We start from the raw sequence: 22,289 nt of genomic DNA, 5'->3' as shown, positions 1-22,289 counted from the left end.
CTCCCAGCCCCTGGCAACTAACCTAAGAATATCTTTAGCAAATAACTCACTCAAGACACTTTGAAAAATGCCGCTTTATCTCTAATAGTTCACCTCCTCATTTTATGGATGAGAAAATGTGCCTGACGATGTTAAGTAATGTGTCAAATATCACAAGTTAATAGTGGGCCAGGCCTAGAAACTCACACTGCTAGCCTTTCAGTCTGACCTCTTTTCACACACTAAGAGTAGACGGCTGAAATAAGCTAGCAATTATCCAAATGCTACCACCATATACTCCAACAATACCTAGTATCTACCAGGGACCCTGCAAATAAAGGACTGTTAGGAAAAAGAATTTTCCCCCAAGTCCAGGATTCTCCAAACTGGATGAACAGAACATCAGGAACGCTCAATGTAAACATACCATACCTTCCTGGAGCATCATATGTTACTTCATTAAATGATAATTAAATAGTTTGATATTAAAATGATCACAGTTATATTGCAAGGCAGGATGCAAACTTAAGCTAACTTAAAAGGACTTTAAGGGGATCCTGTCTGAGCATCCTGGGCCATGTCTGTCTCCAGGACTTCTAACATGAAGCAGGAGAAGCAGTGTCTGGAGCAGAGAGCGTAACAGCTCAGTGGGACCAGGGACAAGCTCAGCAGGGCCATCCTGGTAACCCGTGACCCAAACTGTACTCCTGCACACACAGGGAAGGTTCAGGTCAATTCTGATGCCCTTAAGTACTTGTATCTCTGAATGAGCACCCTAAGAATCCATAAAAGGGACAAGTTAAGAGAGTCTTCCAGTAATTATAATCAACCAAATGAACACAAAAAGGACTAATATATTGTCCATTGTTAGACATCAAGTGTAGGATCTGAAATGGGAAAGTTCGTAGCAGAAGAGATGGGCTAAACTGCACAACAAGCTCCTATTCAGAAGGTCCACTGTAGGATGCCATTTAAATTTCAGTAGCTACCTTCCTCTTCTTGCAAATTCTAAATCCAAGAAATTTAGAATACATGCCCATTTGTGTCTGCAATGTACTTATTAAAATTTAATTATATCTAATTATACTGTAAGAGTGAAAATTAAAAAAAAATGTTTTTCCTTTTCTTCTAAAAATTACCCACAGAGGGAAGGCACAACCTTTGGAAATAATTTTGCAGAGGCAGAAAGAATGAACTATTCTCCTTTTGGGTCTCTAAGATTTTAGGTTTCAGCCATATGCTACTGCCAACACTCTAAGCTTTAGAAGTTAATGTCCAATTCTCAAACATAAAATATATGGTGATAACTTTCTCGCCTTTCCTTTAGCTACGCCCAAGCCGCCGGCTTGATGCAGCTGGCAACCCAGGAATGAAACGCAGCAGAGTGGAGCCAAGCACCTCCTCGCCTAGCGTCACGTGCCAGGGCAAGGCCCGGCAGTGCCACTTGCTGTTTCCTTTTAACCTGCCTCAAAAGATCCCTTCTCAGAATCTGAGTCGGTATGGTAATCCTGGTTCTGGCTTCTGAGCATTCATCCTTCCCCAGCTGCACTCTGCTCTCCGCCCCCTGCAACTATGGTGCCCCACACCGAAGTGAAAGGCAAAATGGTACACTAGTCAAAGAGACAGAGAATGAGTGCCACATTAGGTGAGAGACACGTGTCATGAATATTAATGTTACCCAAGCAATTATACTCATCACAATGAGAGCTGGCACACATCGGTTACTAACTGCACAGAGGCTGCAGCAACCTTGGCGGAGGTTACTGCCCTCTGCTTCTGCCCTCTGCTTTAGTAGCCCAAAAGAGGCTTTCATTTTTCTAACTGAGTGACAGCTCGATTCCTAGCTCCCAGACAGCCAGTGATTTCCAGGAGCACTGCTAAATTCTCAGAATAAACTTGAATCTGCACTAACAGAAGATACGGGGCACAGTGCAGGTGGCTGGTGGTAAAACAGGATTAAATCACAGGATTAAACACAGTTTGTGAGAAAGTTAAAACCATTCTTAGCTGTTGCTGGTTACTTGTAAACAATCCACTCTAACAATGTTTCAGTATGCAAGATTAAGTAATAACAGTAATAAAACAATTGAGTGTTGGATCAGAGCCACCACCATCCTGAATCATAGGAAGAAATCATTTTTATAACAGAAAAGAATCATTTAAAAAAGAAAAGAAAGAAATGAGATATTCATTATGCTTAAAATGTACATTAATGGCAGGAATGATAAGTTATTTCAATGAGACCAGTGTCCTATCCCGTGAACCCTACGATAATATATGATGTTGCCTCTCACTCTTTATAGCATGAATGAGAATACCAGCAAAGCCTAAACTATCAGATTTGCTAAATGTTTCTATACAGATGTAAAAACAACCAAAACAAAAATACTAATTTATAAGCATAAAATTGAAAATAAAGCAGCTTTACCAGCTTCAAAAAAACAGTCCATAAACTGCACCCCAATCCAGTCAACAGCAATAGAGAGCTGTGGAATGCTGGTGGTACTGTGTAGAATATAAGGGAATTTAAAATAACTTAGTGAAGTCTGACCAGGTGGTGGTGCAGTGGATAGAGCATCAGATTGGGATGCAGAAGACCCAGGTTCAAAATCCTGAGGTCGCTGGATTGAGCACGGGCTCATCTGGCTTGAATATAAGATTACCAGCTTGAGCGCGGGGTCACTGGCTTGAGCACAGGATCATAGACATGACCCCATGGTCAGTGGCTTGAGCCCAAGGTCACTGGCTTGAGCAAAGGATCACTCGCTCTGCTGTAGCCCCCTGGGGTCAAGGCACATATGAGAAAGCAATCAGTGAACAACTAAGGTGCTGCAATGGAAAACTGATGCTTCTCATTTCTCTCCCTTCCTGTCTCTCTGTCCCTATCTGTCCCTCTCTGACTCTCTCTCTCTCTCTCTGTCAAAAAATTTAAAAAAAAACTTAGTGGAAACTCCTTCTTGGCCTGACCTGTGGTGGCGCTGTGGATAAAGCGTCGACCTGGAAATGCTGAGGTCGCCGGTTCGAAACCCTGGGCTTGCCTGGTCAAGGCACATATGGGAGTTGATGCTTCCTGCTCCTCCCCCCTTCTCTCTCTCTCCTTTCTAAAATGAATAAAATAAAATAAAATAAAATAAAAAAAATAAAAAAAAGAAACTCCTTCTTAATCCTGTTGAGGGAAAACACTGGGAGGTAATACCTGCATTATCTCTTATGTGTCTTACAAAGTCTCTCCGGGAATCATCTCTCCAACTGTGCTTTTGACCTCAGACTTGCTTGTCTGCCTTTACATTGCCCAATTTTAGCAAAAATCTTATTAAGTAGGTTTGGCCACAATCCCCCAAGCTTAATATTTGATTATCCCTCAGTATCTGGCCAAGTGATAGCTGGTCACCCCGGCTTGCCTTCAGCAAGAATCTCGCTAGGTCAGTTTAGCAAAATCTTGTCATACCCTCTTACTGATTTCCCATTTACTGGTCCCCCATCCCACCCTGCTCCGGGGCTACACGGCCCCCTTTTCCTTATTCTCCTGGAACTGAGCACAGTTCTACACTGAGGTCTCTCTCCCCCTACTGCAACAGTCCTGAGTAGAATTATTCTTCCTGCTCTAACTACTGTCCAGCTCTGCTTTTCTCTGACAGGTCTTGGTCATTGTGCCTCTAGAAAATAGTTGGCATTTCTTCAAAATGTTAAACATAGAATTACCACAAGATTCCTATGAGAATTGAAAAAAAAATGTATCCCTGTAGAAGTCTGTATACAAATGTTCCCGACAGTATTACTCCTAAGGCCAGAAATGTTCCTGGCAGTATTACTCCTAAAACCACCCAGATCCCCATCCCCCCAAATGGATAAAAAAACAGAATCACATTCAGCAACAGAGAGTAATGGAGCAACAGTACATGTTCCAACACAGATGGACCTTAAAAACATTGTGTGGCCCTGGCTGGGTGGGTCAGTGTGTCATCCTGATGCACCAAAGTCACGGGTCCAGTTCCTGATCAGAGCACATAGGAGAAGCAGCCAATAGCGCACAACTCAACGGAACAACTGTGTGGAACAAGTTGATGCCTCTCTCTCTCCCTCTCTCCAATCAATGGAAAGATTTTTAGAGTGCATTGTGCAAAACTAAAGAAACTAAAGAAGTCAGTCACAAAAGGCCATATGCTGTATGATCCCATTGAGATGAAAATTCCAGAATAAGAAAGTCTGTGGAGACCGAAAGCAGACTGGTGGTTCGCAGTGAACAGGCAAGGGGAAGTGGGAAGGGCCTGCTAATGGGCAGGAGTTTGTTTTTAGGGTGAAACAAACGTTCTAAAAGTTAGATAATGATGACGGCTACACAGCTCTAAAGCCACTTAATTGAATACTTTAAAAGGGTGGATTTTACTGTATGTGAATTATATTTCAGAAAAACTATTATTAAAAACAAAAAATAGTCCCTTGATTCAGAAACCCAGCGGGAGCTGGTTGGCGCAGCCGCGGTTCTGCCGCCCAGCCCCGCACCTCGTTCCAGGCAGTCCCGAGGACCGCCCACCACACATTCACAGCGACAACTCAGGGCGAAGGTCAAGGAGGATGCACTGAAGATGTTCCTGTGCTCAGCTTTTCCCATTTTGGCCAGGTCCTGGACATGCTGGTGTCACGGAGCCTGAAGATGAGGATCGGACTTCTGTTATCTTCAAGGTCAGCAGCGCCACCAACGCCCTGTGCTCCCCTCAGGGTTTCCCCCTCCACAAGAGCATGTGCATCCAAAACACCAAGACCCACTCGGTATCGCCGCCAAGATGGAGAGCACCTTCGTGGAGTGAGACCTCAGTGCAAGAGGAAGCGCCAGAGCCAGGAGGCGCTGGCTGCCGAGAGGGCGCTGCGGAGTGGGGCGGGGCAGCTGCCCCCTCCGGGGCCTCTGCAGTGGGGCACCCCCCCCCCCGCACCCTCACCATGCACCACGTGCATTCCTCCATGCCGCCCCTGGCACGACCCCACCTCCAGGTCTTATTCCCAGCTAGATCCCACTGGGGGCCATACCCCCCAAGCCGCTTTTGCTACCTTCCCAACTTCTTTCAGAAAACCCAGCAGATCACACCTTGTTCCTCACAACCTGCCAGAGGAAACCAGTGAGTCCACGCTGTCCTTGCTTTTCAACCAGTTCCCTGACTTAAAGAGATCCGCTGGTCCCAGGGCGGCAAATGTCGCCTTTGTGGAGTTTGACAGTAAAATGCAGGCTGGGGCCCCAGCAACACCCTAGCCTGAAAGTTTCAAGAGGAGCTCCATGAAGATTTCCTTTGCCACAAAGTGGAGCCTATTCCACATGCTGCCCCTACCATTTGGAGGCCTCCCCTCATCCTTTTGGCTCAGCGGCCTCAACTAAGTCCCCTCAGGAGCCTTCCTGGAGCCCGTGTGAGTGGTCATGCAGCAGTGCAGCCAGAGACTCTCCCCAAACATTGCGCTTAGAGTGGTTAGGCCGAAATGAAAGTGATTTTTTGATATTTGATATTTTTATTAACACACACACACACACACACACACACACACACATAGCCAAGTTATTTGTTCAACATGTACTGTTGAGGGCCTACTATATATACAGTGCGCAAGCATGGTTCCTGCCTCCCAGAGTTCAGAGTCTTGTGCAGGAAGCTGGGTTTAAATCCTGGGTCACGAATTACTATTCTCTGGGAAAGTATCTTCTTCTTCATCTATAAACAGGGTTAATGCAATACTCAGTGACTGGCACAGTGCGAAGGCACCCTAATTGTTAGCTACTGTTATTGAGTGAATATAAAGGCAAATACAAATGCCAGGAGAGAAAAAGAATATAAATAAAACAGGAGAGCTTAGATCAGAAGATATCTCTTCCGAAAATGACATTCAGGATGAAACCTGAAAGACGGAGGGGTTGAAGGTAGTCAGAAAGAATTCGGAGACCTGCAGACCAAGGAACGAGCCAGTGCAAAGGCCCAGAGGCAGAAAGGGTGTGGGCGTTCCAGAAACTGCGCATGGTCAGGGGACACTGAAAGTGAGGGGAAGAGAGGCAGAGGCTAGAATGTGCTGAGCTTTGTAGACCAAAATAAGGATTTCAAATTTTATTCTAAGCACAACAGGAAGTTACTGAAGGCCTTTAAGCAGAAGGATATGATTCACATTGTATTTCAAAAAGATCACTGGCTGCTGTGAGGGAAGAGCATGCGGTCAGAGCTACACTGTGCTCCAGGGGAAAGGTAACGGTGACTGGGATTACACTGTGGTGGAGGTCCCACGTGTGGTCCTGGGCTAAGACATGGAGGTGGAGACAAGGGTCCGTGACCAAATGCCCTCCTTTCTGTCCTACATGCCCAGCCTGCACTGGAGAGAACAAGAGGAGGAGGGAGCATAGTGGGGTGAACGTCTACCATGCCCTCCAGTTCCTAGTTCTGCTCCCAGTCAACTGTGGAATACTGGCAAATACTTCCTGCTTGAGCCTCAGGTCCTTATCAGCATAGCTAGAACAGAGCTCTACCTCACAGGGTCACCCTAAGACTTAGCTGACTGCAGGATGCCTGCAGAGCCTCAGGCACTGTGCTCTGTTATCGCCAATTTGAGACAGACACTCAACCCAGAAACAAAATACACGTTGTGATTAGTATTTGTTCTTCTCTAAGGTCAAGTTGTTTTCTGATGTTTTGTTTTCATGAACATGTATTAAGCTTCTTAAATGTACTCCAGGCTACAGAACACAACAAGGACCCATCTAACTACTTGCTGGAAAACCCTTACAGTTGTTGCAGATAAAGGCCTTCCAGAGGCCCATCTCTGGGGAGCACATGTTATTTAGAGAAGGCTTTCTGCTCAAGAAGCCCAGGCCAGGGAATGTACTGACCTCGAGAAAAGCAGCAAATATTTCGCTATAACATGGATTTATGAAGCAACCAAAGTTCGTGACAAAATTATCCTTTGTACACATTTAAACATCTGCTGAGATTTATAAACTGTACACAAACTCCACACGAAAAACACACCACTTTGGTCTGGCTGAAGGTGAGGACACCTCTGTACACATTAGACTCACCTTTTCTGAAGCACATTTGCAGTAAGGGTACACTTGGGACTTTTCTCAAGTTAATTAAGTGATTGTGAAAAAAGCAAGTTCTTCTGAGAATTTTCTGGAAGCCCCTGACAGCAGCCCATAGAGTAGTTTTTTAATTACCTTGATATTTCATTAATGTTTTTTTCTGACTTTTTATAATAATTACATCACACTTCTTAACATTTTCTAAGAAAGCATTACCTAAAGAAAAACCAAAGGAGTATGTGTTTATTTACCAGTACACTGAGTTAGATAATGAGAAAGAAAAAAACTTTCCCCATGTATATTGTCATATAAATATAAGGTCTACCGGAAAGTTCCGTTTCTATCACAAGTTTCGACATGTAAGCACATGTTTATTTGGCACATCTGTGCCTATTTTTATCACTTAATATATACATACTGACGTAGCAAATTAACTAAAACAAAGTTGATTCACATTAGTCTTATGTGTGAAGCGATAGTGTACCCATGGCTACTGATAAAGTTCATTTATGCCATTGTAATTTTTACGAATTTCAACAAGGAAGAAATGCTACAGAAGCATGTCTGTCGCATCCACCATATTTCCCGGACTTAGCACCCTCCGACTATCACTTGTTTTTGTCCTTACAAAATTTTTTGAAGGGCAAAAAATTTAAAAATGAAGAAGATATCAAACAAGCACTGGTTCAATTTTTCGCATCAAAAGATAAAACATTTTTCAAAAATGGGATATACAGGCCCTGGCTGGTTGGCTCAGTGGTAGAGCGTCAGCCTGGCATGCAGGGGACCTGGGTTCGATTCCCGGCCAGGGCACATAGGAGAAGCGCCCATTTGCTTCTCTAACACCCCCCCCCTCCTTCCTCTCTGTCTCTCTCTTCCCCTCCCGCAGCCAAGGCTCCATTGGAGCAAAAGATGGCCCGGGCGCTGGGGATGGCTCCTTGGCCTCTGCCCCAGGCACTAGAGTGGCTCTGGTCGTGGCAGAGTGACGCCCCGGAGGGGCAGAGCATTGCCCCCTGGTGGGCAGAGCGTCGCCCCTGGTGGGCGTGCCGGGTGGATCCAGGTCCGGCGCATGTGGGAGTCTGTCTGTCTCTCCCCGTTTCCAGCTTCAGAAAAATACAAAAAAAAAAAAAAAGAGGGATATACAAATTGCCCTCATGCTGTCAAGAAATCATTAATAATAATGGCAATTATATTATTTAATAAAGTTTATTGACGGTAAGAAAAATTTGTTTTTGTTTTATTCCAAAAACAGACAGAACTTTCCGGTAGACCTTATATTTTTTATCTCCAACAGAAAAGACAGATTTTTTTTTTATGGCTTAATAAAATACCATATTAAAAAGCCAAAGGTAGCAAATCAATAAAAATCTTTAAATAAATGCTGATATGTTGTTATAGCTATATTAATTATTGAATAAAGATGAGGAAATCTAATTATTTCCCTGAATAGGATTTAATGTTCTGAAAAATTACTATACTTCAAATTTATACACAGATAGTGATACAAATTAATATAGTTAGAAACTGCTATAAATGGCACACATAGGCATAAAATTAGGTCCCCTGGGAAAAAAAGGAAGCACCGGAGAATAAATACCACAGGTATTTTCTGAGTGGTGTGTGGTTTTTAAAATCCATCTTTCTTTTAAAAAAACCAAAACACTACGCTTCTCTGGGGAAAAAAACGAACAAAACAAAACAAGACACCAAGAAAGCAGCATATGGAATTATTTTATACAAATAACAAACATAAATATATATCTTTCTCCACTGACTGTTCTGTGAAGGAACTGCAATGAATGAAAACACTACTGTTCTGGAAACTTGAATCTTTGTACTGGGCTTAAAGAAAAAAAGAATTAGAACTGTATTTTATCATTTACATAAAATCATCAGATTATTATTAAAAAGAACCTGTCACCCATACTTTCTCATTTAATTCTGCCTAAGACCGCAAAAGAGAATTAAGTGATGTTTCTTAAAAAAAAAAAAAAAAAAAAAGGCAAACAAACAAGAAGATTCTATTGCTAGTTATTTTTATTTTGATTGATTTATTTCCATGTACAGGATAATGTGACTATTACAGTCTGCTTAAAATATCATTTGGTATAAATTAAGAAAGTCTTAGCAAAAGTCAAAACCAAGAGATTTCTTAATTTTCTCTTTGCTTCCTCTTGAAATATGCAAAAAACTAAAGGACAGTCCCCACTGGTGCTGTACTCTATCTGCCTATTTGCAGTGACAGACAGGCTGTTCGCAAGAGTGCTGGCCAAGCTCAATTGCTGCTTCTGTCTCTCGTCTTGAAGCCTATCCACTGTTTGATTTACAGAGTACATAAACTCTACTTTTTTTCCTGAAAAGAACCTAAATTTAATTTACCTACGAAAACTCGTGTGATTATACCCTTTCAGGCAATCTCATAAATTTACTGTGTCCTAGAAAATTTAGCATATACAAAATATGTTAATGTTCTCAAAAAGGAGAAGAAAATTAAACACATGAACTGAACCTCTATTGTTGCGTGGCATTCTAACAGAAGACTAACTCACTGAAATAAATTCTACAGATCACTGTGAAAGTGTGATTGAAGTTCATATGACAATGAGCAACAGATTAACAAACTGTCACCTTTAATTAACCAATACTGAGCTCCATGATAGCATATGTGCAACTAGAATGAGCTTCGAGGTTAAAAAAGCTTAGGATAGAGTCCATGCTGGCAAGAGTACTTACCATCTGCTATGGACTGAACTGCACCTGCCTAAAATTCATATGTTAAAGTCCTAACCCTCAGTGCGATGGCACTGGAAGATGGAACCTTGGGAGGCAATTTGGTTTAGTTAAGGTCATGAGTGTAGCCATCATGGTCAGATTAATAGAGCCGGTATAGGAAGACACATCAGATAGATTTCTCTCTGTTTCTGCCATGTGAGGATACAGCAAGAAGGAGGTTGTCTCCAAGCCAGGAAGCCAGCCATCACCAGGGAAGGAAATCGCACTTTGATCTTAGAAGTCTCAGCCTCCAGGACTGTGTGACGTAAAGGTCTGTTGTTTAAGCCACCCAGTCTACAGTATTTGGTTATAGCAGCCTGAGATGACTAATATTCAATCAAATCTGTGACAAAAGGGAGCATTTTCGAATAGAGGACAAAACAGAAATATCTGAAAGCATACTTGGGTCTTTAGCTTTGTCCTACATATTAACTGTCCAAGTGACAACTAGTGTAACCATTGCTCTTCTTGTCTAGCAGAGCAACGACTACACATTTCCTTTTAATATCAGACCCTTCAGTCGGCACTATGCGCAGTCTGCCACCTGCTGTGCCTGTCCGTGCAGAGTTGCCGGCTACAGCACTTCTCCTCTGTACCTTTAATGCTGTAAAGTTCAAACTCTGACTAATGTTGTCTGGAAAGCAGAGCATCTTCATCTAATTTTTCTGATCACTAAATCTGGGATTGAGATCATTTACATAAATTGTTCTTTGGATATCTAAATATTTCACATGATAATCATTTGCTTCAGATTACTTATAAACAGCATCATGAGTTATTTCTACTACCCCTACATCCTGTCCACACACACACACACACACACACACACACACACACACACACACACACAAAAGTAGGAGAGAGTCAAGTTCAAGTAAACTTTAGGAAGCTGACCAGTGAAAAGGCTGGACTAATGGGCTGGAATCTTGGGAAACCCGCCTCCCCCCCCCCACCCCCACACCCCACCTCCCCAGCTCCCCTGCCTCCCCTGTTAGTGAAGGAGTTTTTAGAGCTGAATTGTGTAATTGGACTGCAGGAAAAAAAGACATATGGTCAATGTGTCTGATTCACTAACACTTGTTCACCTTTAAGACTTGCAAATGTGTTCTGTAATTTCAATTCTATGATGCTTACATTTGGCTTCACAAGGGCAAGAATTAGATTTCTTTTCCTATTTATTGAAGGAAAAGGCAATACTATATTAATTAAACATTATTTTATCCTGTTAACTATCATTGACATAAGAATGTTCAAACCTCTACAAAAATTTTATAAGTACTCGAGTTTATCTGAGCCAAACAGGACAACTCTAGAAGCAAGATCTCAAGAGACTGAGAAAAATATTAATACTTCCTAGAATGACACAGCTTGCAGTTTGTTTTATACATTTGGGATTAAGGAGGGAATTTAAGGAAGATTACATGAAAGAGGAAGAAAGCAATGGATTACAGGATAGTTAACAAGATTATGTGCTTTCTTCAGTGGTCTGAAAAAAAAAGGCAGGTCAAAGGTATGTTAACCTAGATGCCCAAAAATAAGGACACAGGGCTTGATTTAGGCAAAGATAAGCCTTTTATAATATTAGGCATTACTACCCACCATGACTTGCCCAGTTAGGAATTTATGAGATCACCGTATGAGGTTACTTTCAGTTAGATTTATTACAGAGCCTCTTCTTCATCTACACCAGGGGTAGTCAACCTTTTTATACCTACCGCCCACTTTTGTATCTCTGTTAGTAGTAAAATTTTCTAACTGCCCACCGGTTCCACAGTAATGGTGATTTATAAAGTAGGGAAGTAACTTTACTCTATAAAATTTATAAAGCAAAGGTAAATCATATCATAATAATTACTTACCATTACTTTATGTCGGATTTTTGCTGTTTGGCAGAATAAATCTTTATAAAACAACTTACTATAGTTAAATCTATCTTTTTATTTATACTTTGATTGCTCCGCTACTGCCCACCATGAAAGCTGGAACACCCACTAGTGGGCAGTAGGGACCAGGTTCACTATCACTGAACACTATCATTTTAATGGAATTACTTTCATTATTGCCTTTGAACTTTCACACATACTTACTTGGAATCATATTGTGGGTTCTATTCTGTTTAACATTAATTACCCCTTTAATGTATTGCCCAAGTATTTAGTCTTCATACTTTTCACTGTAATGACTTGATGAGATTCTGCCATGTTAACTCCGCCATTACTAATATACCAGTCTCTTTTGATAAATACTGGGGTTATTTTCAATCATTTGTTATTATGGGAAAACAACAGGGTTTGATAATGGTGTGCACAGGTATTTTGTTGGGATAGGCTCCTTAGAGATGGAATTGCTAAGCTAAAAAGTTTTGAGTAAATTTACTTTTCCTATCATTGGCCTTTTTTTCCCAAAGAGGCTATAAATTTTAGTGCAAATTTGCCCATGAGATGTTCTTTTTTTGTGACAAAACAGAGATTACCTCAATAATTACAAAATGATTTCTATGTGCTATAAATTTGAGCAAGACTTTTGATCACTAATTATGATAAACACTATTCAGGTTATATTACTAACTGTATTTACCTTTATGTAAATTATGTTTTTTCCATTCATCTATAAAAGTCTCAATGCTTGGGGGATAAAAATGAATAACACTTTATACAGATATTCTTTTCTTGTCATGTTGGTAGAAATCTATTTTCCCACTTTTTCTTTGTCCTATTAAAAACTATTATAACTGATCATACACTGTATTTTCCCATTATATTAAATTTATTGGGGTGACACTGGTTAACAAATTATACAGGTTTTAGGCACAACTCCACAACACATCCACTGCCCGCTGTACAGAGTATTCACCACCCCAAGTCCAACCTCCTTCTATCACCATTCATCCACCCTCTACCCTCATCCACATCCTACCATTCCCCTTGCCCATGACAATCACCACAGTGTTGTCTGTGTTCATAGTTTTTTTTTCTTTTTTGCTCTCCATCCCCCACACCCAACTGCCAAGTCTCATCCCCCACCATGACAGCTGTCAGCCTGCTCTCTCTGAGTCTGTCTCTATTTTGCTTGTTCATTTTGTTCATTAGATTCCACATATGAGTGAAATCATATGTTGCATAAAATTTTTTGCATTTATTAAAATTATCATGCAGTTTTTATCCTTCATTTTGTTTATGTGGCGTACCACATTTATTGATACAAATATACTAACCTTGCAATCCAGGAATAAATCCCACTTGATCATGGTGTATGATCTTTTTAACATATTGCTGGATCTGGTTTGCTAATATTTTGTTGAGGATTTTAACATCTATGTTCATCACAAATACTGGCCTATAATTTTCTTCCTTTGTAGTGTGTTTATCTGGTTTTGGAATTAGGATAATGCTGGCCTTGTAAAATGAGCTTGGAAGTCTTCCCTACTGTTGAATTTTTTGGATTAGTCTGAGAATAAATGTTACTTCTTCTCTAAATGTTTGGTAAAATTTGCCTGTGAACCCATTTGGTCCAGGACTATTGTTTGTTGGGAAGTTTTTAATTATTGATTGAACATAAATTTTAAATATATTTAAAATATTTTTCTCTATTTTTTTTATTCCTTAAAAAATAAAAAAGCAAGCCCTGGCCGGTTGGCTCAGTGGTAGAGCGTTGGCCTGGTGTGCAAGGGGTCCCAGGTTCGATTCCCGGCCAGGGCACACAGGAGAAGCGCCCATCTGCTTCTCCACCCTTCCCCCTCTCCTTCCTCTCTGTCTCTCTCTTCCCCTCCCGCAGTGAGGCTCCATTGGAGCAAAGATGGCCCGGCCCGGGTACTGGGGATGGCTCCTTGGCCTCTGCCCCAGGCGCTAGAGTGGCTCTAGTTGCGACAGAGCGACGCCCCAGAGGGGCAGAGCATCGCCCCCTGGTGGGCGTGCCGGGTGGATCCAGTCGGGCGCATGTGGGAGTCTGTCTGACTGTCTCTCCCCGTTTCCAGCTTCAGAAAGAAAAAAAAAAAAGAAAAAGAAAAAATAAAAAAGCTATCATTTCCATTATTCTGTATATTCTATTTTATTTTATTTTGGTCTTTCTAGAACATGATTTTTTCATTTATTTCATTAATTAATCAAGTTGACTAATTTCTTTCCATTTTATATTGGCAGATAGTAAAAGATGTTGATATAACTACTTTTAAAAAACTGCTACTCAGTTTCCAACACTGTAATTAATCCTTCCTTTTTTGGAGAAAACATTTTATTATATTGTTTATATGTTGTTGAATCTATTTCAAGACTCAAATATTGTTCTACAGATCTGTGTTTATATTTTTAAATCATCATTACTCATTGCTCTTTTTTATGGACAGTTCTTTGGCAAGCTCTTGTGTTTATTTTTCCATTAGAATATCCTTTCTATTTAACCCCCTCCGCCAAAATCCCAGAATGGTTTTGGTTGAAACAGCATCACATGCATAAATTCACTTTGATCCTGACCTGTGATGCAGTAAATAAAAGTGCTGACTGGAACGCTGAGGTCACCAGTTCGAAACCCTGGGCTTGCCCAGTCAAGGCACATGTGACAAGCAATAAGCAAGCAATGAACAACGAAAGTGAAGCAACGACTATAAGCTGATACTTCTCGCCCAACCCCCTCTATAAAACCAATAAATAAAATCTTTTAAAAAATTAACTTTGAAAGGTGGAGTTAATTTATAAATGAAAATGCTGCACACACATAAAAAACAATATTTTGGCTTTCTAATACTTGTTTTTAGTTTCTTTGAGGGTGAAGAAACTTCATGACCATTTCCTAAGACTCCTGTTGTATATAAACAACTTCTCTGTAATTCCATTTCCATGTCAAGCCTTTACTTAGTTCAGGACATATGTAAAGGCTCACAGTGTCTCCTAGCTACAAAACACCTGTAAAAGAGGCAAGTTTTCCACTCAGCTGGGATCATGAAAGAGGCTGAGGGAAATTAGTTCCAGCACTGTAATTAGAAAACTTTCTCTCATACAATGGTGTTGCAATCTTCAGTTGGTATTTTGCTTGCCTTGTTTGCATTTCCTGCTTTAAGTGACTTCATAACTATCAGATACATTTTGACTTTCTTTTTCCATCGCTCTTCTTTGACTGTCCACAGCTATCTAGCGGTTCTGTAGTCCCCTGACCAGGCTACATGGCTTCTGCCAGATCTTCACACCAAGCATCCTGTTGCATGTGTGCTAACTGGCCACAGTGTTCAAATGGATGTGAAATTTCAAAACCACATTTTAATACGTAAACAAACCCTGAAAATTGGTGGAAGCCTGTTGGGAAAATACCTGTGCTAGGCTTGCTCACTTGTTCTTTGATTGGTGCATGAGCACATGGCAGAGCCACGTGTATACGGTCTACATAAGGCTACAGGTGCTTGCCCTCAGGGTGAATGGCGGATTGCAGATTGCCTGCCCTCCACTGTGAGGGGTTATTTTTTGCTGTTCGTTTGCCTGCTGCCGTGAGAAGCGGTTCTGCCCTGCCAGTTTCCTAATCCACCATTTGCAAGACTATTAAACAGGAATAGCCCAACGCTTTCTGGCTCCACAGTTTCTCTACCGTAGGCCTGAATCCAATGTGAACGTGCCTGGCCTCAGCCACCAGCATTACAAAGCCTAAGGGCTCAAGGTCAGAAATATATTAAAATATAACTAACATTAGTTGGTACATAAAAATTTGCTTCTAGCCTAACCAGTGGTGGCCCAGTAGACAGAGTGTCTACCTAGGACACTGAGGTCCCAGGTTCAAAACCCTGAGGTTGCGGGCTTGAGCAAGGGCTCATTCAGTTTGAGCGTGGGGTCACAAACTTAAGCATGGGGTCGCCAGCTTGAATGTGATATGATCTCATGGTCACTGGCTTAAGCCCAAAGGTTACTGGCTTGAGCCCAATGTCACTGGCTTAAACCCAAACATCGCTGGCTTGAGCCCAAGGTCACTGGCTTGAGCAAAGGGTCACTGGCTCAGCGGGAGCTCCCCGATCAAGGACATATGAAAAGCAATCAATGAAAAACTAAAGTGCTACAACTATGAGCTCCCATCTCTCTCCCTCCCTATTTGTCTCTGTCTCTTTCTCCCTACAAAAAAAAAAAAGAATTTGATTAAAGAGCAAGAGTACAATCCATAGTACTTCTGACCAGAGGCACCACTTCCATGAAATGAAGTAGCTGAAGGACAACATCATTCTGAATTCCAGAATGTCTATATCTATACGTCTAAAATTAGCAGGAATTTTATATGTACATATATACTACATATGTCAGAAATACTACACACACATACACAATTTTGCCATAATTTTTGCTCATTCTAGCATGTGTTATACAGTCAAAAATATTTCTTGAACCCCTGTTCTCTTGTCCCTTTAAATAATAATCTATTCGAATGCATAAAGTATATTATGTCATTAATATCATCATACAGCAATTGTATAAACATGAGCAATCAATTGACTTGCAGATGAGTTAAAGTTTTTCTGTATCATGATTTCTCATAAAATACAAGACAAGAATGAAAATTGGATTTAACATTCTTAAGCACTTCTCTTTTTTGATATTTGGCTTCCTCTTAAGAATTATAATACTAAATTTCAACACAATGAACCAAGAAGTCAATTTAGTCTTCAAGTAAAGAAACATAATGTGCCTTCAGCATAAAAAGGTCTCCACTAATCACCAATAGAAAAGATGTATAACAACTGGTATTAAATAGAATATATTTTAAGCTTTCCACATTAGTTGCTTTTATGCAACTGAATATTAATTTTTTTTATTATTATTATATAATTTTATTTTTTTAATGGGGTGACATCAATAAATCAGGATACATATATTCAAAGATAACAAGTCCAGGTTATCTTGTCGTTCAATTATGTTGCATACCCACCACCCAAAGTCAGATTGTCCTCTGTCACCTTCTATCTTGTTTTCTTTGTGCCCCTCCCCACCCCCTATCCCTCTCCCATTCCCCCCTCCCCCCCGTAACCACCACACTCTTATAAATGTCTCTTAGTTTCACTATTATGTCCCACCTACGTATGGAATAATACAGTTCCTGTTTTTTTCTGATTTACTTATTTCGCTTCGTATCATGTTATCAAGATCCCACCATTTTGCTGTAAATGTTCCGATGTCATCATTTCTTATGGCTGAGTAGTATTCCATAGTGTATATGTGCCACATCTTCTTTATCCAGTCATCTATTGATGGGCTTTTTGGTTGTTTCCATGTCCTGGCCACTGTGAACAATGCTGCAATAAACATGGGGCTGCATGTGTCTTTACGTATCAATGTTTCTGAGTTTTTGGGATATATACCCAGTAGAGGGATTGCTGGGTCATAAGGTAGTTCTATTTTCAGTTTTTTGAGGAACCACCATACTTTCCTCCATAATGGTTGTACTACTTTACATTCCCACCAACAGTGTATGAGGGTTCCTTTTTCTCCACAGCCTCTCCAACATTTGCTGTTACCTGACTTGCTAATAACAGCTAATGAACAGGTGTGAGGTGGTATCTCATTGCCGTTTTGATTTGCATTTCTCTAATAGCTAAAGAAGATGAGCATCTTTTCATATATCTGTTGGCCATTTGTATTTCTTCCTGGGAGAAGTGTCTATTCATATCCTCTTCCCATTTTTTTATTGGATTGTTTGTTTGTTTGTTGTTGAGTTTTATGAGTTCTTTGTATATTTTGGATATTAGGCCCTTATCTGAGCTGTCGTTTGAAAAAATCATTTCCCATTTAGTTGGCTTTCTGTTTATTTTGTTATCAGTTTCTCTTGCTGAGCAAAAACTTCTTAGTCTGATGTAGTCCCATTCATTAATTTTTGCCTTCACTTCTCTTGCCATTGGAGTCAAATTCATAAAATGCTCTTTAAAACCCAGGTCCCTGAGTTGAGTACCTATGTCTTCTTCTATGTACTTAATTGTTTCAGGTCTTATGTTTAGATCTTTGATCCATTTTGAGTTAATTTTTGTACAGGGGGAGAGACTGTAGTCCAGTTTCATTCTTTTGCATGTGGCTTTCCAGTTTTCCCAGCACCATTTGTTGAAGAGGCTTTCTTTTCTCCATTGTGTGTTGTTGGCCCCTTTATCAAAAATTATTTGACTATATATATGTGGTTTTATTTCTGGACTTTCTATTCTGTTCCATTGGTCTGAGTGTCTATTTTTCTGCCAATACCATGCTGTTTTGATTGTCGTGGCCCTATAATAGAGTTTGAAGTCAGGTATTGAAATGCCCCCAGCTTCATTCTTTTTCTTTAGGATTGCTTTGGCTATTCGGGGTTTTTTATAGTTCCATATAAATCTGATGATTTTTTGCTCTATTTCTTTAAAAAATGTCATTGGAAGTTTGATGGGAATTGCATTAAATTTGTATATTGCTTTGGGTAATATAGCCATCTTGATTATATTTATTCTTCCTAGCCAAGAACAAGGTATATTCTTCCATCTCATTATATCTTTTTCGATTTCCCTTAACAATGGTTTATAGTTTTCATTATATAAGTCCTTTACATTCTTTGTTATGTTTATTCCTAAGTATTTTTTTTTTGTTGTTGCAATCGTGAAGGGGATTATTCTTTTGAGTTCCTTCTCAGTTGTTTCATTGTTGGCATATAGAAAGGCTATTGACTTCTGTATGTTAATTTTGTATCCTGCGACCTTACTGTATTGGCTTATTGTTTCTAGTAGTCTTTTTGTGGATTCTTTGGGGTTTTCGATGTATAGTATCATATCATCTGCAAAAAGTGATACCTTTACTTCTTCTTTTCCGATATGGATGCCTTTTATTTCTTTGTCTTGTCTGATTGCTCTGGCTAGAACCTCTAGTACCACATTAAATAAGAGTGGAGAGAGTGGACAACCCTGTCTTGTTCCTGATTTAAGGGGGAAAGCCTTCAGTTTAGTGCCATTTAATATGATGTTAGCTGATGGTTTATCATATATGGCCTTTATCATGTTGAGATATTTTCCTTCTATACCCATTTTGTTGAGAGTCTTAAACATAAAATTGTGTTGTATTTTATCGAAAGCCTTTTCTGCGTCTATTGATAAGATCATGTGGTTTTTGTTCTTTGTTTTGTTGATATGGTGTATTACGTTAACCGTTTTACGTATGTTGAACCATCCTTGAGATTCTGGGATGAATCCCACTTGATCATGATGTATTATTTTTTTAATATGTTGTTGTATTCGATTTGCTAGTATTTTGTTTAGTATTTTAGCATCTGTATTCATTAGAGATATTGGTCTGTAGTTTTCTTTTTTTGTGCCATCCTTGCCTGGTTTTGGTATGAGGGTTATGTTGGCTTCGTAAAATGTGTTTGGAAGTATTGCTTCTTCTTCAATTTTTTGGAAGACTTTGAGTAGAATAGGAACCAAGTCTTCTTTGAATGTTTGATAAAATTCGCTGGTATAGCCGTCAGGGCCTGGACTTTTATTTTTGGGGAGGTTTTTAATGGTTTTTTCTATTTCTTCTCTACTGATAGGTCTGTTTAGGCTTTCTGCTTCTTCTTGACTCAGTCTAGGAAGGTTGTATTTTTCTAGGAATTTATCCATTTCTTCTAGGTTGTTGAATTTAGTAGCATAAAGTTTTTCATAGTATTCTACAATAATTCTTTGTATATCTACGGTGTCCGTGGTGATTTCTCCTCTTTCATTTTGGATTTTGTTTATATGAGTTCTTTCTCTTTTTTCCTTGGTAAGTCTTGCCAAGGGTTTGTCAATTTTGTTGATCTTTTCAAAGAACCAGCTCCTTGTTCTATTAATTTTTTCTATAGTTTTTCTGTTCTCTAATTCATTTATTTCTGCTCTGATTTTTATTATCTCCTTTCTTCGGCTGGTTTTGGGTTGTCTTTGTTCTTCTTTTTCTAGTTCCTTAAGGTGGGAAGTTAAGTGGTTCACTTGGGCTCTCTCTTGTTTGTTCATATATGCCTGAAGTGATATGAACTTCCCTCTTATCACTGCTTTTGCTGCATCCCATAGATTCTGATATGTCGTATTGTCATTTTCATTAGTCTGTATATATCTTTTGATCTCTGCACTTATTTCTTCTTTGACCCATTCATTTTTTAAAAGTATGTTGTTTAGTTTCCACATTTTTGTGGGATTTTTTTCCTCTTTTTTGCAGTTGAATTCTAGTTTCAAGGCTTTATGATCAGAAAATATGCTTGGTACAACTTCAATTTTTCTGAATTTGCTGATGTTGTTTTTGTGGCCCAACATATGGTCAATTCTTGAGAATGATCCATGTACACTGGAGAAAAATGTATACTCAGTCACTTTGGGATGAAATGTCCTGTAGATGTCTATCATATCCAGGTGCTCTAGTGTTTTGTTTAAGGCCACTATGTCTTTGTTGATTCTCTGTTTGGATGACCGATCTAGAGCCGTCAGCGGTGTATTGAGGTCTCCAAGTATGATTGTATTTTTGTCAGTTTTTGTTTTAAGATCAATAAGTAGCTGTCTTATATATTTTGGTGCTCCTTGGTTTGGTGCATATATATTAAGAATTGTTATGTCTTCTTGATTCAGTGTCCCCTTAGCCATTATGAAATGGCCATTTTTGTCTCTGAGTACTTTTCCTGTCTTGTAGTCAGCATTATCCGATATGAGTATTGCTACACCTGCTTTTTTTTGGATGTTATTTGCTTGGAGTATTGTTTTCCAGCCTTTCACTTTGAATTTGTTTTTATCCTTGTTACTTAGATGAGTTTCCTCTAGGCAGCATACAGTTGGATTTTCTTTTTTAATCCATTCTGCTACTCTGTGCCTTTTTATTGGTGAGTTTAATCCGTTTACATTTAGTGTAATTATTGATACTTGTGAGTTCCCTATTGCCATTTTATCTCTTGCTTTCTGTTAGTTTTGTGTCTTGTTTGATCCTTCTCTTTTGTTTTTCTTTTGTTTTTATTTGGTTGTATTCCATACATCTTTCCACTGTTGCTATCTTTTTTATCTCATGTGCTTCTGTGGTGGTTTTTTCAATGGTGGTTACCTTTGAATAATGAAAAGGGTCCCTACCCTGTTCATTGTAGCGAACTATTTTGTGAGTACTTTTGCACTCCATCGTCCTTTGCTACTGTTAATCTCCATCTTCTCCCCCTCTTTCTTTTTGTTGTTGTCACAGTTTAAATTTGGTTTTATTGTGTTCTTCTTGGAGCTTTTACTTGTGGCTCTGTTTTTTTTTGTTCTTTGTATCTGATTGGAGAACCCCCTTTAGTAATTCCTGGAGTGGGGGTTTTCTGATGATAAATTCCCTCATCTTTTCTGTATCTGTGAATGTTTTTATTTCTCCTTCATATTTGAAGGATAGCTTTGATGGGTATAGTATTCGTGGCTGAAAGTTCCTCTCTTTCAGGACTTTAAATATTGGGGTCCACTCTCTTCTAGCTTGTAGAGTTTCTGCTGAGAAATCTGATGATAATCTAATGGGCCTTCCTTTATATGTTGTATTCTTCTTTTCCCTGGCTGCCTTGAGAATTTTTTCTTTGCTGTTGGTTTGTGTCAATTTCATTATGATATGCCTTGGAGTAGGTTTGTTGGGGTTAAGAAAACTTGGAGTTCTGTTTGCTTCTTGAACTTGAGGCTTTAGTTCTTTCCACAGGCTTGGGAAGTTCTCATCTATTATTTGTTTGAGTATGTTCTCCATTCCATTTTCTCTCTCTTCTCCCTCTGATATACCTATTATTCTTATGTTATTCTTTTTGATGGAGTCAGATAATTCTTGTAGGGCTATCTCATTTTTTTTAATTTTTGAGTCTCTTTCTTCTTCTCTCTGTTGTGCCTCAAGTTGCTTGTCTTCTATTTCACTAATCCTCTCTTCTATCTGACCTGTTCTATTAGCTAAGCTTGTTACTTCGTTTTTCAGCTCGTGAATTGAGTTTTTCATCTCTGTTTGATTTGTTTTTATAGTTTCAATTTCCTTGGACATATATTCTTTGTGTTCATTGAGTTGTTTTCTGAGCTCCCTAAATTGCCTTTCTGTGTTTTCTTGTATATCTCTGAGTATTTTTAGGATTTCTATCTTGAATTCTCTGTCATTTAGCTCCAAGGTTTCCAATATATTAAATTTTTTCTCCATAGATTTTTCCTCATCTAGCTGTGTTACCTCTCTTTCTTTTGTATCCATGATATTCGATTTTCTCTTCCTTAATGGCATCTGAGGGTGGTTTTGTTGATAGTATTAATGAGATTTAATAAAGAATAAAAAGTTTAAAAAAATAAAAAAAATCGAAAAGAGTTGTTTTTTTTAAAAAAAAATTAATAATGAAATAAAGAAAAATAAAATAAAATAAAAATTAAAAAAAAAAAAAAAAAAAGGAAATTATTCCCCCCCTCCTTTTTTCCTCTCCTCTCCTCTCCCCTCTTTCTTGATAAAATCTTGTGGTGGACTGTGAATTATAACAAACAATGCCTGTGATGGAGGGCCTGAATTGGGGAAAAGTAATAAAGGGGCAAAAAAAAGAAAAAAAAAAA

The 22,289-nt window shown here is 39.3% G+C and overlaps 1 protein-coding gene and 1 pseudogene across 6 annotated transcripts in view; one reads left to right on the top strand and one right to left on the bottom strand.

The window, feature by feature from the left end:
• Nucleotides 1-22,289, bottom strand: part of ST7 (suppression of tumorigenicity 7) — a 307,405-nt gene that overhangs the window by 168,880 nt on the left and 116,236 nt on the right. The gene's annotated exons all lie outside the window — the stretch shown is intronic.
• LOC136394002 (U1 small nuclear ribonucleoprotein A pseudogene) lies at nt 1,479-5,224 on the top strand (annotated as a pseudogene).

This window comes from Saccopteryx leptura, chromosome 2 (assembly GCF_036850995.1).
Source record: "Saccopteryx leptura isolate mSacLep1 chromosome 2, mSacLep1_pri_phased_curated, whole genome shotgun sequence".
Classification (NCBI taxonomy): Eukaryota; Metazoa; Chordata; class Mammalia; order Chiroptera; family Emballonuridae; genus Saccopteryx; species Saccopteryx leptura.
This window is presented reverse-complemented; position numbering and strand designations above follow the sequence as displayed.